This window comes from Arachis hypogaea, chromosome 5 (genome assembly GCF_003086295.3).
Source record: "Arachis hypogaea cultivar Tifrunner chromosome 5, arahy.Tifrunner.gnm2.J5K5, whole genome shotgun sequence".
Lineage (NCBI taxonomy): Eukaryota > Viridiplantae > Streptophyta > Magnoliopsida > Fabales > Fabaceae > Arachis > Arachis hypogaea.
In genome coordinates this window covers 111,633,361-111,649,711 of record NC_092040.1, presented here as the reverse complement: position 1 = coordinate 111,649,711, position 16,351 = coordinate 111,633,361, and the positions used below count along the sequence as shown (strand labels likewise).

General features: G+C 36.4%; 2 pseudogenes; one reads left to right on the top strand and one right to left on the bottom strand.

Annotated features, from left to right (window-relative positions):
- The first annotated feature begins 3,554 nt into the window (after nt 1-3,554).
- On the top strand, nt 3,555-6,082 carry LOC112804000 (receptor-like serine/threonine-protein kinase At2g45590; annotated as a pseudogene).
- A 7,606-nt stretch (nt 6,083-13,688) lies between these two features.
- Nucleotides 13,689-16,351, bottom strand: LOC112802755 (receptor-like serine/threonine-protein kinase At2g45590; annotated as a pseudogene).

Sequence of the window (16,351 nt, the reverse complement as noted above, 5' to 3'; positions counted from 1 at the left end):
TTTTTTATTTTTGAAGTTTGATAAAAATTGTAAAATTATTTTTAAGTTTTATTTTGTTTTAATTTTGACTCAAAAGTTTTAATTTGTATTAAATATATTCTTAACGGCTAAATTTTCAAAAAATTTATGACCAATCTTATAATAATGCATGAAAATTATGATTGATTTGCTTGTATTAAGAGTTGTTCTTATAAATTGCTGTTGAATTGGTCTAAAATTTTTTGAAAAAATTAGCCGTTAAAAGTATATTTGATGCAAATTTAAAACTTTTTGGACAAAATTAAATAAAATTTAGGGGTATTTTTAAAACTTTTGTCAAATTTCAAAGACAAAAAATATATTTTATCCTTAATTTAAATTATTATTGTATTAAAAAAACAAAAAAAAATTCTCGTCTGATAGATACTGATTAAATTTTTCATGTTTTCTTAGGCAATGTGGTAGCACACTAGCACACAAGTGGCAAAAATGAAAACAAGTAAACAACTATAGCTGCATATCGTTGTATATAATATATTTATTTTATTTAAATAAAAAATCCGGTTAAATTAATATTTGACTATGTTCAAAAGAATTTAATGTTTTCTTTTCTGAAGTTTAACTAAGATATATTCTAAAGACATATTAGCTAAGAGTATAAAGTAACAAAACTTTCTGTTGTCAATGCATTTATTATGTAGAAAATTTTAAATGTTTAAGTTTGATTTATATATTTTATATAAACTTTCTAATTTGTAGTATCCTTAAAGCGGGTCCTAACGAAGATTTCTTTTTTCCTAGTAATTAATAAGGGACATATATATATATATATATATATATATATATATATATATATATATATATATATATAATATGTGTGTGTGTGTGTGAAATAAAAAAAGACATATATTTACTTTGAATAATACATTTTCTTATATATTTGTCCACAAGATTTTAAAACTAATCATCAAAACAGTGAAATATTATTGCTTTGAAGAAGAAAAAAAAAAACTCACGACATGTGATACCGAAATCATAAATATATTAATTTGATTGGCATTTCATCACTATGCCTATCTATCCATCGCTACATAAAATAATGACGTGCACTGTGTGTAAATTGACCTAAATTAGAAAGACAATTTATTAAGCATAAATTAAATGTATACAGATAAGTACTAGATAGAAGACAAATAAAAATAAGATATAAAAGAAAATTTGAGTAGTATTTATTGAAAAAATGATAAAATTTTATTTTAAGTAGTTTGGACACATTGAAAAAATATCAATAAGATATCTAATTAAAATAGTGGATAAGATGAAAGTAAATAGATAACAATAATAAATAAAAAAAATCCTAAAAAAAGGTAAAAAATAGATCATACATAAAATAGTTAAAGAAATTTATATATTAACAGTTTTATTATAAATATAATACATAATTAAAATATAATAATATTGTTTGATTCATATAGTTGACTCCACCTAAAAGATAAGACTTTGTCTTTATTGTATACTATTATAACCGTCATTATCATAAATACCGGCATATTAGCAATTAGAGGATTACAAAGTCAATGAAACAAAAGAAACCAGCTAATGCGTGTTGATCTTCTTCAACGTAACCCTTGAAACACCCAAGTCAAGTGGGTTTCATGCCTCAAGAGTCATATGATAGGTGAAACAAAGCACTAGTCAGTAGTAGTAGTTGGTGCCAATTAAATTTGAAGAAGCATGCAATAACTAGAAAAAGGGAAATTACCTACTCCACTTTAATTTGCCACGCCATTTTACTTGATAACATCTCCCATCCACTGCCACCTCTCTTATTGCTTGCTCCATTTAACAATCCATCTCCCACATCACTCTTAAAAGCCATGGAACCTCTCATACACTTTTCTATTAACATATCTTTTTTCATAGATTAATTAAACAACTCTTAGCTCAAATTATCTTATTTATTACTTTAGTTATTTACATAGTTTAAGAAATCTAAAATTAAGAGTCAAAACCCAAATTTTACTAAATTTTTAATTAGGTATTTATACTATTTTTTTTATTGAGTCTCCTATACTATATCAGATTTTGTAATTAAGATCATATTGTGACAAAACAATGGAATTAACAGAATATTCCGTTAAAACAAAACAAATATACTTAACACTTGATTGGAATTTCTGTACAGTTTAACAGAATATTTTGTTAATTTCAATATTTTTATCACAACAGAAACTTAATTATAAAATTTGTATATGGTATAAAAATTTAATTGAAAAGAAAAAAGTATAAAAAACCTAAATTAAAAATTCCGGTGAAATTAACTATATAAAAATCAATAGAATAATTAAATCTATAATAAAAATATCTAGTTAACAATAAATAAGTTATTATTATTTATGTATGCTTGGAATTGTATAGAAGCTAAGTAATATATTTTTTTTAAAAAAAAGTCTTTGATAAATACTTAAATAGTATATTAAAATATGAAAATAATAATTTATTGTTTTGTTTAAAAGTGTTTAATATTATTTATGTTTTGCTAGTTATCTTTAGCATGTCATGCAAAATTGTAGGTTCACAACCTATCTACCATAACAAACATACTCTCACTTTTCAAAGAGATCCTTTAATAATATATACAACTCCATATTAATTAATTAATTTAATTAATCAGGTTTAGATGTGTTGAGACGTACTATATATATAGAAAATCCCTTAATTATATGAATAGACTAGTAGTGTAAACATTCCATTAAAAGGCAGAGTGAAAGAGAGAGGTGATGATAAGTACAAATGCCTTGCGAATAAAAAGAAAAGAGGCTATGAAACTTTATGGAATGTATGAAGCATATAAAGAAGGTATTATGAATTTTAGGCAATGATTTAATTGTGAATAACAACCACATGAAAAGAATGAACCATAACAACTGGAAAAGTGGGTGCACTTGCGGGTAAGTTAGGGATAAGACGTGGTCAATCAAACGTGATATGAGCAAAAAGTAACGCCAGAGTCCCAGCATGTGCTTCATTTGTAGTTATATACCACAAAACCATGAATAAAAGTACTGGAACCGGTATTTCAGACTTAAAATTTTCCTATATTTATATTTGCAAGCAAATTACAAAGAGAAAGTTTAAGGATCATACTTTATTAAAGTTTAGTCAGTACTTAATTATAAAAAAAAATAAATAATTCTGTTATATTAATAAATATAAATTTATACTATTAAAAATATTAATAATAATTAATTAATAACTATAAATCACAAAATTTACTAATCATTTACCACTACTCCACTAGAAAAAAGAAATCTGCATTGTTGAAAGAGGCGTGTTGCAACAATTCACATAGAAATTGAAGAATTAAAATAAGGTGAATTATAGCAACAAATCCCATGGCGGCCGGGGATGCCCAGTCCAATCCAGGCTCAAAAACCTCAGTTAAAAGTCCAACAACAAACTGGGTTTCTACCTCACATACTCATACACACAAGCTCCCAATTCCATCATCAATTCTCAAACTCACTATGACTAAACATTTTCCTTAACTAAATACTTACAACCTTCTCCGTTGCATGCCCCCCGCCAACTCCTCCCTCACCGCCGCCACCACCACCACCGCAGTTCCTTCTCCCGCTATCACTCCACCGCCCCTCCCTCCTTCTCCTCGTTCTCTTCCTCCTCTTCCTCCGCCGTCGCAAGCGCACCTCCCCCGTCCACCACCTCCAACGCCGGAGACGACTCCAAGCCCCCCCACCGTCTCTCCTACACCCCTCCTTCGCCGTGCCACCAACTCCTTTTCTTCCCCACTGGGCCATGGTGGCTTCGGAACCGTCTTCTCCGGCACCCTCCCTACTCCGGCGAGAACCCCCGTCGCAGTGAAACTCATGGACCCCACAACAACCTCGCAGCAAGGCCGAGCGCGAGTTTCACAACGAGCTCTTCTTCGCCTCCGTGCTCCGCCAATCTCCCCACGTCGTCGCCGCCGTGGGATTCTCATCGGACCCAAAACGGCGCCGTTTCCTCCTCGTCTACGACCTCATGGTAAACGGAAATCTCCAAGACGCTTTATTGCATAGAAAGTGCCCTGAACTCATGCAGTGGAACAAGCGCTTCTCTGTTGCATTGGACATAGCAAAAGGTGTTCTTTTCCTTCATAGTTGTGACCCCCCTGTGATTCATAGTGATATTAAGCCCAGCAATATTCTCCTCGATGCTGAATTCAATGCCAGAATTGGGGATTTTGGACTTGCCCGTTTGAAATCGGATCCCAATTTGGATGTTTTGGATGGTAGGGGTGATTTGAGAAGAAAAGGAGGGGTTTTTGGAGTGTGATGGTGGTGGGGTTGTTGTTGCGTGGATGATTGTGAACGAAAGGTGAACACTGGTTGTTACTTTGAGGAGGGTAGCTTGGGTGTGGATCAATCTCCTGAGTGTTTTGTAAGGTGCCCAACTTGGAGACCTCGCCGGAGACTAGTGGGGCTGGTGTGTCGGCCTCACCGGAGATGGCAGTAACATTGGGGGGGCGGCGTCTCTGTCGCCGGGGTTTGACAAGGCTAGCAGTGCTCAGAGTGAGAAGGGTGTTAGAAGAATGGGAAAGGGATGAGGAGTAATTCAGTGAGGGATTGGTGGTGGAAGCAGGACAATGAGGAGGTTGCAGCCTCAGGATCAGGATCAAATCCTGTTGGGGAGAGTAAGACGGTGAAGGATTATGTGATGGAGTGGATTGGGAGGGATGTTGATAAGGAAAGGCCAAAGGGCGAATGGGTTGGAGGAGAAGGTGGGCAATTGGGGAAGCAAGAGAGAAGAAAATGAAGAAGAAGAAGAGTAGGAAGCACCAATTGGAATGGTGGGAATCAATGGAGGAGGAGAAGTTTGATGATGTTCTAAGAAGGAGAAGAGGAGGCCGGCGAGAGAGTGGTGGAAGAGGAGTACGGTGAAGAGCTCGAAAAGAAGAAGAAGAAGAAGAAAAGAGGAAGGGATTGAACAGCGATGATGATGATGGCAATGGGAGTGAGTGGTGGGTGAGCGATGATGTTTTGTATGGGGATAGGAATTTGAAGAAGGCCAAGAGCAAGAGCAGGAATAACCGTGGAGGCACAGATTGGTGGTTGGAGGGGCTAAGTGGCGACTTATGGAGAACTCGCCGGAACAGCTTCGATTCAGCTAGTGGAGAAATTCCAAAGAGTGGTGGTGTGAGTAGTACTCCAAGCATGAGGGGCACCGTTTGTTATGTTGCTCCGGAGTATGGCTACAGCGGAGATGTCTCAGAGAATTGTGATGTATATAGTTTTGTGTCTTGTTGCTAGTTATCATTTCAGGGAGGCGACCCCTTCAGGTGAACGGTTCGCCATTGTCCGAGTTTCACCGTGCAAATCTGTTGTCTTGGGCGCGACATTGCGCTAGAAATGGGAAGCTCGTCGAGCTGGTTGATCAGTCTATTCAGTCATTAGATAAGGATCAGGCTCTTCTATGTATCAAGGTGGCTTTGCTTTGTGTGCTTAAGTCCCCTGCTCGCCGCCCTTCGATGAAAGAGGTTGTGGGAATGCTTTCCGGGGAGTTGGAGCCACCCCAATTGCCCATTGAATACTCGCCTTCGACCCCTTCTCGATTCCCATTCAAGACCCGGAAGAAAGGCCGGTGAGTTTCTAGTAGCAGCTAACCCTTTTACATGAGCAATTATAGTAATATACTTGGTACTTCATAGCTCAATTTACCAATGACCCATAATTGTATAGGAAAATTAGGAGGGAAAAGCTCTGTTCTTAGTTCTTACAATTGGTTTTCAAGTTCTCTCTATATTTCTTTTATCTCCTTTTAGTTTTTATTGTAGCCTTTTGATCTTATTGTTTTCAATTATCCTTGATTTCATAGTAATACCATTGTGGCCTACTAGTTGGAGATTGATATGTGTATATATAGATACACCTCACATATTCTTTCACACTAACTTATAGGCTTTGCCTTGTGATTGTTGTTTATCTTTTGGGAGTTATCAGTTATGACCCATTCTTTAGTGATTAGGATTCAAGAATGAGGCCATCTTTGTAGTTTACATTTGGAGATTAATTAATATTAGCAATATACATTACATTTAGCTAAACTTGCAAATGAAGTTACTCCTTTATGGTGTGGTCCATTTTATGCAGCTTTTGTAAATTTGAGTTGTATAGGATTTTATTTCACAGTTTGCATCATTTGATTTTATGCATAGAAGGAAGAGCCTTGTTATTTATTCATTCATATGGTAGCTGTTGTAATAAAAACAGAACATTGGAGTTCGAAATGGTGAAAAAAATCAATGGAAGTAGAATCTTTCTACAAGCTTTTTCCATGTGATCCATTGTTTGAATTCATGATTGTGGTATAGTAGCAAAATAAGGCCAAAATTGTGGTCCTTTCTTTTTATGCAAAGGGTTATGATATAACTAATGATTTTTTTGAACAATATGAACAACGGGTCTTAAAATTAGCTAAATTCAAGTAAAACACACTACATTTCCAAATTATTCATTTAAATCTTAATATTAGAATAACCATTCACACGCCTAATGAATTGAACATCCAATATATCCATTGTTCACATTGTTTAATATTTTTATTATTTACCTATAGTTTATTATGGAAATCATGGTGCTATACATTAACCCTAACATTAGTTAGCACATTAATTAATTCACTAACCCCAGTTATTATACTATTCCATTGTTCCCTTGTAGGGTAAGACAATTAGACAACCATTTCAAAAAGAAACTAAAAAAAAAACAATTTAAATTCTGATTGGGTACAGATCTATGATAGAAGTTTGACCAAACTTAATTGGATGGATATGTCTCTTCAGTTTAAGTCACCAAGGTCAATATCATAATTCATATTCTTAATTTGGTTGGAACTTGCTGCAACAAAAATATATCTTCCTATTTTTGAATTACATATATTGAAATGTACTTGAATATTTATGTAAATGAATCATGTTCTTTACTATTACAAATTTATGTCATGTATTTGTAAATGAAATTGTATATAGCTCAATTACAAGCTTACTTGCATTTGAAGTTAGATGCATTATTGCATTCATAACTATTAATAAAGGAACCTAGTGTAATGGCATGTTACATTACCACATGGTATAATAATACAACTAATTAATTGGCAACTGTCCTCAATTAATTGTATGGTCCTAACTAACCAACTCCTAGTTATTGACTAGCTAAAAGCTAAATAATGGATCTTCAATTCTTTATAAGAAAATTTTAGACATTGTGATTATTGTGTTGATTGTTATTATTGATAGGGCCAAAAATGGGACCCATAAAAAACCTAATATGAAATAGTTTTATATATGTATTACATTATCATGTAACCTTACCTCAGTGAAAATAATTGTTTTTAAAACCGGACCGGACCGGCCGGTTCGACCGGATTAACCGGAACCGGTCATTTGGCCGGTCCGGTTAGCCTCTAGAACCGTTCTGCAAAAAACCGGTTAAAAAACCGGCTGAACCTGTGGTTAACCGGCAAACCGAGCGAACCGTACGGGTTTTTTCAAGTCCCGGTTCGCTGATCCAACAATCAAAACAGCGCCGTTTTGATTCCAGAGAAAAAACAAAAACCCAATGCTGACTTATCCCCTTTCTTTCTCTAACAAACACACCCTCAACAACCCAAGATTCTCCTAAACGGCGAAACCCTATTAGAGCCACCATCACCATCTCCCCTTTCATTCTGCTCTTCTCCTCGCGTCGCCAGAAGCTAAGGTCGGTTCGGGGCTGTTGTTGGCGTCGCCGTTTTTCTGTCCGAGCTCTCTTTGTCGCTGCTTCTTTGCTCTTCACCGTTGGTCGTTGCCGCTTCTCCACTCCTCGCCGTGGGTCGTCACTGCTTCTCCTCCTTTAGTTTAATTTATTAATTATGCTGAGATTATATTTGCTGAGATTGATATTGAATTAATTCTACTGAGATTGGGTTATAAATCCAATCTGTTTTTCTTGTTATTTTGGTAAATTGATATTTTGCTGTCATTGATTCAAAAGAGAAACATTGCTACAATTCTGCATTGGATTTACTATATGGCTTTAAAATAAGGGTTGGATGAAGTTCAGACAAGGAGATAGTTTATTCATAGGAAAAGAGAATGAAGTTAAGAAGTAAAGAACAAAAAGATTACCTAATTTATGAAAATGGAAAATTCAGGAATGGAAACCTAATTTATAAAGGTTATTCATGCTTTTATATTGTGTTTTTTTTTGTTTAGTTAATTTAATTGTCAGTTTTTGTGTATTCTGAGCTTCTTACTGTGTTGTGGAATTGCTTCTTCTTGTTCAAATTGAAGACTATACTGATCTCTTTTTCTCCCTGCACCATACTAAAATTTGTGGCCTCAAATTTAGGTAGCCTATAATGGATCATTATCTTCTATTATATCTGGAACTGATATTGTTTGACCAAGCTTAGAAGTTGCTAATGTGTTATATATACATGAAGATTGAGAAACTTAAATGAAAGAACCAAGCTTCGACCAATTTTAATTCATACAATGCTTTAATTGCTCTGCACCTTATCTCACAATATATGCCACTTTGAATTTTTAATAATTTTATGTTATATTTGACACTACCAGCCATTGACTAAGGAGACCTACCCTGTGATGATGCATTTGGGATTTTCGAAACAGGTGCAATTGCAATAGGTGTAGGAGCAATTGCTGCATTTGAAACAATAATAATTAGTTGGTATACAAATGCATTGTAAATTCATTAAGTCTATCACTATTTTTCTTTTTGGAAAATTATATGGTGTGAATTGAATAAAATGTCCACAGTACGGATTATGTGTGGTCTGCTTCCTTGGATAGCAATTCTTGTTTTGCTTGATCAATTTTCATTTGGCCAACCCAAGCTGAATTTTATATGCAAACTTTTCTGTTTCATTTTTTTTGTTAAATGAGAGGAAATTGCAACAGTTATAAAGAGAATGATGGAGGAGAATGAGGAAGGTTTGGAAATGAGAAAGAGAATCAAACAGTCGAGTGATGCTGCTGCACTCACTCAAAATGGTTTATCTCTACTAAGGCATTCTCTACTCTTACACAGAAATGGAAAATTGTTTAGTGGCATTTATAAAGGAATAATGCATGTAACTTGTCAAAACAACCCAAGTTTGTGATCTTTTTTTTTAATATCAATAGCATGCTTGAAAGCTTTTGAATGTTAATGCAGTTGCTTATTCTAATTTGAGGTTACTTAATGACTAATCTTCTTTGATTTATTTTTAGGGTACAGCATCTGTGGTATTAGCAGGATTGCTTTCTACCTTAAAATTAGTTAGGGAAACCTTAGCTGACGGCTGACCATACCTTCTTATTTTTGGGTGCTGGAGAGGTTAGTGTCTTGGAGGAATTTGTTTCATTATTTCTATCTTTCACAATGTCATTCATTATTTCTATTCATTTTACCTTAGTTGCAGAGTCATTTCAATTCTTTTGTGATGATTTATTTTTTTTGTTCACTTACTATTGGATCAAATTAAAATTTTGTCCTTTGAGAAAAGCTGTGTAATGATTTTGATGGTAAAATTGTGGGACAATGTTCACTATTCTTGTGAGCCTAGAAAAATGAAATGTGTGGAAGAGTAATATGCTTGATATGTTTTTAGGATCTCCACTATGGTTGAGGGAGAAACTTCTCACTTAGAACTGAACAAAACAACTCTAGTGTTCAGAGTCTCGATTACATAGATGATCATAAGCAAAGGAGAGCGGAAAGAATCGGATTTTTGGACGGTACCATCATGTATTCAACTTTTCAAACAGATTGTAAGGTGGTACAAGTTCCAAACAGGAACTAGAAATTAATAGAGCACATGTGCCAACGATTTGATCTGTCGTCAGGAAAATTGTATGCCAACGAAAATCCCGACATACAATTTTCCTGACGACAGATCAAATCGTTGGCACATGTGCTCTATTAATTTCTAGTTCCTGTTTGGAACTTGTACCACCTTACAATCTGTTTGAAAAGTTGAATACATGATGGTACCGTCCAAAAATCCGATTCTTTCCGCTCTCCTTTGCTTATGATCATCTATGTAATCGAGACTCTGAACACTAGAGTTGTTTTGTTCAGTTCTAAGTGAGAAGTTTCTCCCTCAACCATAGTGGAGATCCTAAAAACATATCAAGCATATTACTCTTCCACACATTTCATTTTTCTAGGCTCACAAGAATAGTGAACATTGTCCCACAATTTTACCATCAAAATCATTACACAGCTTTTCTCAAAGGACAAAATTTTAATTTGATCCAATAGTAAGTGAACAAAAAAAATAAATCATCACAAAAGAATTGAAATGACTCTGCAACTAAGGTAAAATGAATAGAAATAATGAATGACATTGTGAAAGATAGAAATAATGAAACAAATTCCTCCAAGACACTAACCTCTCCAGCACCCAAAAATAAGAAGGTATGGTCAGCCGTCAGCTAAGGTTTCCCTAACTAATTTTAAGGTAGAAAGCAATCCTGCTAATACCACAGATGCTGTACCCTAAAAATAAATCAAAGAAGATTAGTCATTAAGTAACCTCAAATTAGAATAAGCAACTGCATTAACATTCAAAAGCTTTCAAGCATGCTATTGATATTAAAAAAAAAGATCACAAACTTGGGTTGTTTTGACAAGTTACATGCATTATTCCTTTATAAATGCCACTAAACAATTTTCCATTTCTGTGTAAGAGTAGAGAATGCCTTAGTAGAGATAAACCATTTTGAGTGAGTGCAGCAGCATCACTCGACTGTTTGATTCTCTTTCTCATTTCCAAACCTTCCTCATTCTCCTCCATCATTCTCTTTATAACTGTTGCAATTTCCTCTCATTTAACAAAAAAAATGAAACAGAAAAGTTTGCATATAAAATTCAGCTTGGGTTGGCCAAATGAAAATTGATCAAGCAAAACAAGAATTGCTATCCAAGGAAGCAGACCACACATAATCCGTACTGTGGACATTTTATTCAATTCACACCATATAATTTTCCAAAAAGAAAAATAGTGATAGACTTAATGAATTTACAATGCATTTGTATACCAACTAATTATTATTGTTTCAAATGCAGCAATTGCTCCTACACCTATTGCAATTGCACCTGTTTCGAAAATCCCAAATGCATCATCACAGGGTAGGTCTCCTTAGTCAATGGCTGGTAGTGTCAAATATAACATAAAATTATTAAAAATTCAAAGTGGCATATATTGTGAGATAAGGTGCAGAGCAATTAAAGCATTGTATGAATTAAAATTGGTCGAAGCTTGGTTCTTTCATTTAAGTTTCTCAATCTTCATGTATATATAACACATTAGCAACTTCTAAGCTTGGTCAAACAATATCAGTTCCAGATATAATAGAAGATAATGATCCATTATAGGCTACCTAAATTTGAGGCCACAAATTTTAGTATGGTGCAGGGAGAAAAAGAGATCAGTATAGTCTTCAATTTGAACAAGAAGAAGCAATTCCACAACACAGTAAGAAGCTCAGAATACACAAAAACTGACAATTAAATTAACTAAACAAAAAAAAACACAATATAAAAGCATGAATAACCTTTATAAATTAGGTTTCCATTCCTGAATTTTCCATTTTCATAAATTAGGTAATCTTTTTGTTCTTTACTTCTTAACTTCATTCTCTTTTCCTATGAATAAACTATCTCCTTGTCTGAACTTCATCCAACCCTTATTTTAAAGCCATATAGTAAATCCAATGCAGAATTGTAGCAATGTTTCTCTTTTGAATCAATGACAGCAAAATATCAATTTACCAAAATAACAAGAAAAACAGATTGGATTTATAACCCAATCTCAGTAGAATTAATTCAATATCAATCTCAGCAAATATAATCTCAGCATAATTAATAAATTAAACTAAAGGAGGAGAAGCAGTGACGACCCACGGCGAGGAGTGGAGAAGCGGCAACGACCAACGGTGAAGAGCAAAGAAGCAGCGACAAAGAGAGCTCGGACAGAAAAACGGCGACGCCAACAACAGCCCCGAACCGACCTTAGCTTCTGGCGACGCGAGGAGAAGAGCAGAATGAAAGGGGAGATGGTGATGGTGGCTCTAATAGGGTTTCGCCGTTTAGGAGAATCTTGGGTTGTTGAGGGTGTGTTTGTTAGAGAAAGAAAGGGGATAAGTCAGCATTGGGTTTTTGTTTTTTCTCTGGAATCAAAACGGCGCTGTTTTGATTGTTGGATCAGCGAACCGGGACTTGAAAAAACCCGTACGGTTCGCTCGGTTTGCCGGTTAACCACAGGTTCAGCCGGTTTTTTAACCGGTTTTTTGCAGAACGGTTCTAGAGGCTAACCGGACCGGCCAAATGACCGGTTCCGGTTAATCCGGTCGAACCGGCCGGTCCGGTCCGGTTTTAAAAACAATTATTTTCACTGAGGTAAGGTTACATGATAATGTAATACATATATAAAACTATTTCATATTAGGTTTTTTATGGGTCCCATTTTTGGCCCTATCAATAATAACAATCAACACAATAATCACAATGTCTAAAATTTTCTTATAAAGAATTGAAGATCCATTATTTAGCTTTTAGCTAGTCAATAACTAGGAGTTGGTTAGTTAGGACCATACAATTAATTGAGGACAGTTGCCAATTAATTAGTTGTATTATTATACCATGTGGTAATGTAACATGCCATTACACTAGGTTCCTTTATTAATAGTTATGAATGCAATAATGCATCTAACTTCAAATGCAAGTAAGCTTGTAATTGAGCTATATACAATTTCATTTACAAATACATGACATAAATTTGTAATAGTAAAGAACATGATTCATTTACATAAATATTCAAGTACATTTCAATATATGTAATTCAAAAATAGGAAGATATATTTTTGTTGCAGCAAGTTCCAACCAAATTAAGAATATGAATTATGATATTGACCTTGGTGACTTAAACTGAAGAGACATATCCATCCAATTAAGTTTGGTCAAACTTCTATCATAGATCTGTACCCAATCAGAATTTAAATTGTTTTTTTTTTAGTTTCTTTTTGAAATGGTTGTCTAATTGTCTTACCCTACAAGGGAACAATGGAATAGTATAATAACTGGGGTTAGTGAATTAATTAATGTGCTAACTAATGTTAGGGTTAATGTATAGCACCATGATTTCCATAATAAACTATAGGTAAATAATAAAAATATTAAACAATGTGAACAATGGATATATTGGATGTTCAATTCATTAGGCGTGTGAATGGTTATTCTAATATTAAGATTTAAATGAATAATTTGGAAATGTAGTGTGTTTTACTTGAATTTAGCTAATTTTAAGACCCGTTGTTCATATTGTTCAAAAAAATCATTAGTTATATCATAACCCTTTGCATAAAAAGAAAGGACCACAATTTTGGCCTTATTTTGCTACTATACCACAATCATGAATTCAAACAATGGATCACATGGAAAAAGCTTGTAGAAAGATTCTACTTCCATTGATTTTTTTCACCATTTCGAACTCCAATGTTCTGTTTTTATTACAACAGCTACCATATGAATGAATAAATAACAAGGCTCTTCCTTCTATGCATAAAATCAAATGATGCAAACTGTGAAATAAAATCCTATACAACTCAAATTTACAAAAGCTGCATAAAATGGACCACACCATAAAGGAGTAACTTCATTTGCAAGTTTAGCTAAATGTAATGTATATTGCTAATATTAATTAATCTCCAAATGTAAACTACAAAGATGGCCTCATTCTTGAATCCTAATCACTAAAGAATGGGTCATAACTGATAACTCCCAAAAGATAAACAACAATCACAAGGCAAAGCCTATAAGTTAGTGTGAAAGAATATGTGAGGTGTATCTATATATACACATATCAATCTCCAACTAGTAGGCCACAATGGTATTACTATGAAATCAAGGATAATTGAAAACAATAAGATCAAAAGGCTACAATAAAAACTAAAAGGAGATAAAAGAAATATAGAGAGAACTTGAAAACCAATTGTAAGAACTAAGAACAGAGCTTTTCCCTCCTAATTTTCCTATACAATTATGGGTCATTGGTAAATTGAGCTATGAAGTACCAAGTATATTACTATAATTGCTCATGTAAAAGGGTTAGCTGCTACTAGAAACTCACCGGCCTTTCTTCCGGGTCTTGAATGGGAATCGAGAAGGGGTCGAAGGCGAGTATTCAATGGGCAATTGGGGTGGCTCCAACTCCCCGGAAAGCATTCCCACAACCTCTTTCATCGAAGGGCGGCGAGCAGGGGACTTAAGCACACAAAGCAAAGCCACCTTGATACATAGAAGAGCCTGATCCTTATCTAATGACTGAATAGACTGATCAACCAGCTCGACGAGCTTCCCATTTCTAGCGCAATGTCGCGCCCAAGACAACAGATTTGCACGGTGAAACTCGGACAATGGCGAACCGTTCACCTGAAGGGGTCGCCTCCCTGAAATGATAACTAGCAACAAGACACCAAAACTATATACATCACAATTCTCTGAGACATCTCCGCTGTAGCCATACTCCGGAGCAACATAACAAACGGTGCCCCTCATGCTTGGAGTACTACTCACACCACCACTCTTTGGAATTTCTCCACTAGCTGAATCGAAGCTGTTCCGGCGAGTTCTCCATAAGTCGCCACTTAGCCCCTCCAACCACCAATCTGTGCCTCCACGGTTATTCCTGCTCTTGCTCTTGGCCTTCTTCAAATTCCTATCCCCATACAAAACATCATCGCTCACCCACCACTCACTCCCATTGCCATCATCATCATCGCTGTTCAATCCCTTCCTCTTTTTCTTCTTCTTCTTCTTCTTTTCGAGCTCTTCACCGTACTCCTCCTTCCACCACTCTCTCGCCGGCCTCCTCTTCTCCTTCTTTAGAACATCATCAAACTTCTCCTCCTCCATTGATTCCCACCATTCCAATTGGTGCTTCCTACTCTTCTTCTTCTTCATTTTCTTCTTCTCTTGCTTCCCCAATTGCCCACCTTCTCCTCCAACCCATTCGCCCTTTGGCCTTTCCTTATCAACATCCCTCCCAATCCACTCCATCACATAATCCTTCACCGTCTTACTCTCCCCAACAGGATTTGATCCTGATCCTGAGGCTGCAACCTCCTCATTGTCCTGCTTCCACCACCAATCCCTCACTGAATTACTCCTCATCCCTTTCCCATTCTTCTTAACACCCTTCTCACTCTGAGCACTGCTAGCCTTGTCAAACCCCGGCGACAGAGACGCCGCCCCCGCCAATGTTACTGCCATCTCCGGTGAGGCCGACACACCAGCCCCACTAGTCTCCGGCGAGGTCTCCAAGTTGGGCACCTTAACAAAACACTCAGGAGATTGATCCACACCCAAGCTACCCTCCTCAAAGTAACAACCAGTGTTCACACTTTCCGTTTCACAATCATCCACGGCAACAACAACCCCACCACCATCACACTCCAAAAACCCCTCCTTTTTCTTCTCAAAATCACCCCTACCATCCAAAACATCCAAATTGGGATCCGATTTCAAACGGGCAAGTCCAAAATCCCCAATTCTGGCATTGAATTCAGCATCGAGGAGAATATTGCTGGGCTTAATATCACTATGAATCACAGGGGGGTCACAACTATGAAGGAAAAGAACACCTTTTGCTATGTCCAATGCAACAGAGAAGCGCTTGTTCCACTGCATGAGTTCAGGGCACTTTCTATGCAATAAAGCGTCTTGGAGATTTCCGTTTACCATGAGGTCGTAGACGAGGAGGAAACGGCGCCGTTTTGGGTCCGATGAGAATCCCACGGCGGCGACGACGTGGGGAGATTGGCGGAGCACGGAGGCGAAGAAGAGCTCGTTGTGAAACTCGCGCTCGCCTTGCTGCGAGGTTGTTGTGGGGTCCATGAGTTTCACTGCGACGGGGGTTCTCGCCGGAGTAGGGAGGGTGCCGGAGAAGACGGTTCCGAAGCCACCATGGCCCAGTGGGGAAGAAAAGGAGTTGGTGGCACGGCGAAGGAGGGTGTAGGAGAGACGGTGGGGGGCTTGGAGTCGTCTCCGGCGTTGGAGGTGGTGGACGGGGAGGTGCGCTTGCGACGGCGGAGGAAGAGGAGGAAGAGAACGAGGAGAAGGAGGGAGGCGGCGGTGGCAGTGATAAGCGGGAGAAGGATACTGCGGTGGTGGTGGTGGCGGCGGTGAGGGAGGAGTTGGCGGGAGGGCATGGCAACGGAGAAGGTTGTAAGTATTTAAGTTAAGGAAAAATGTTTAGTCATAGTGAGTTTGAGAATTGATGATGGAATTGGGGAAGCTTGTGTGTATGTCAGTATGTGAGGTAGAAACCC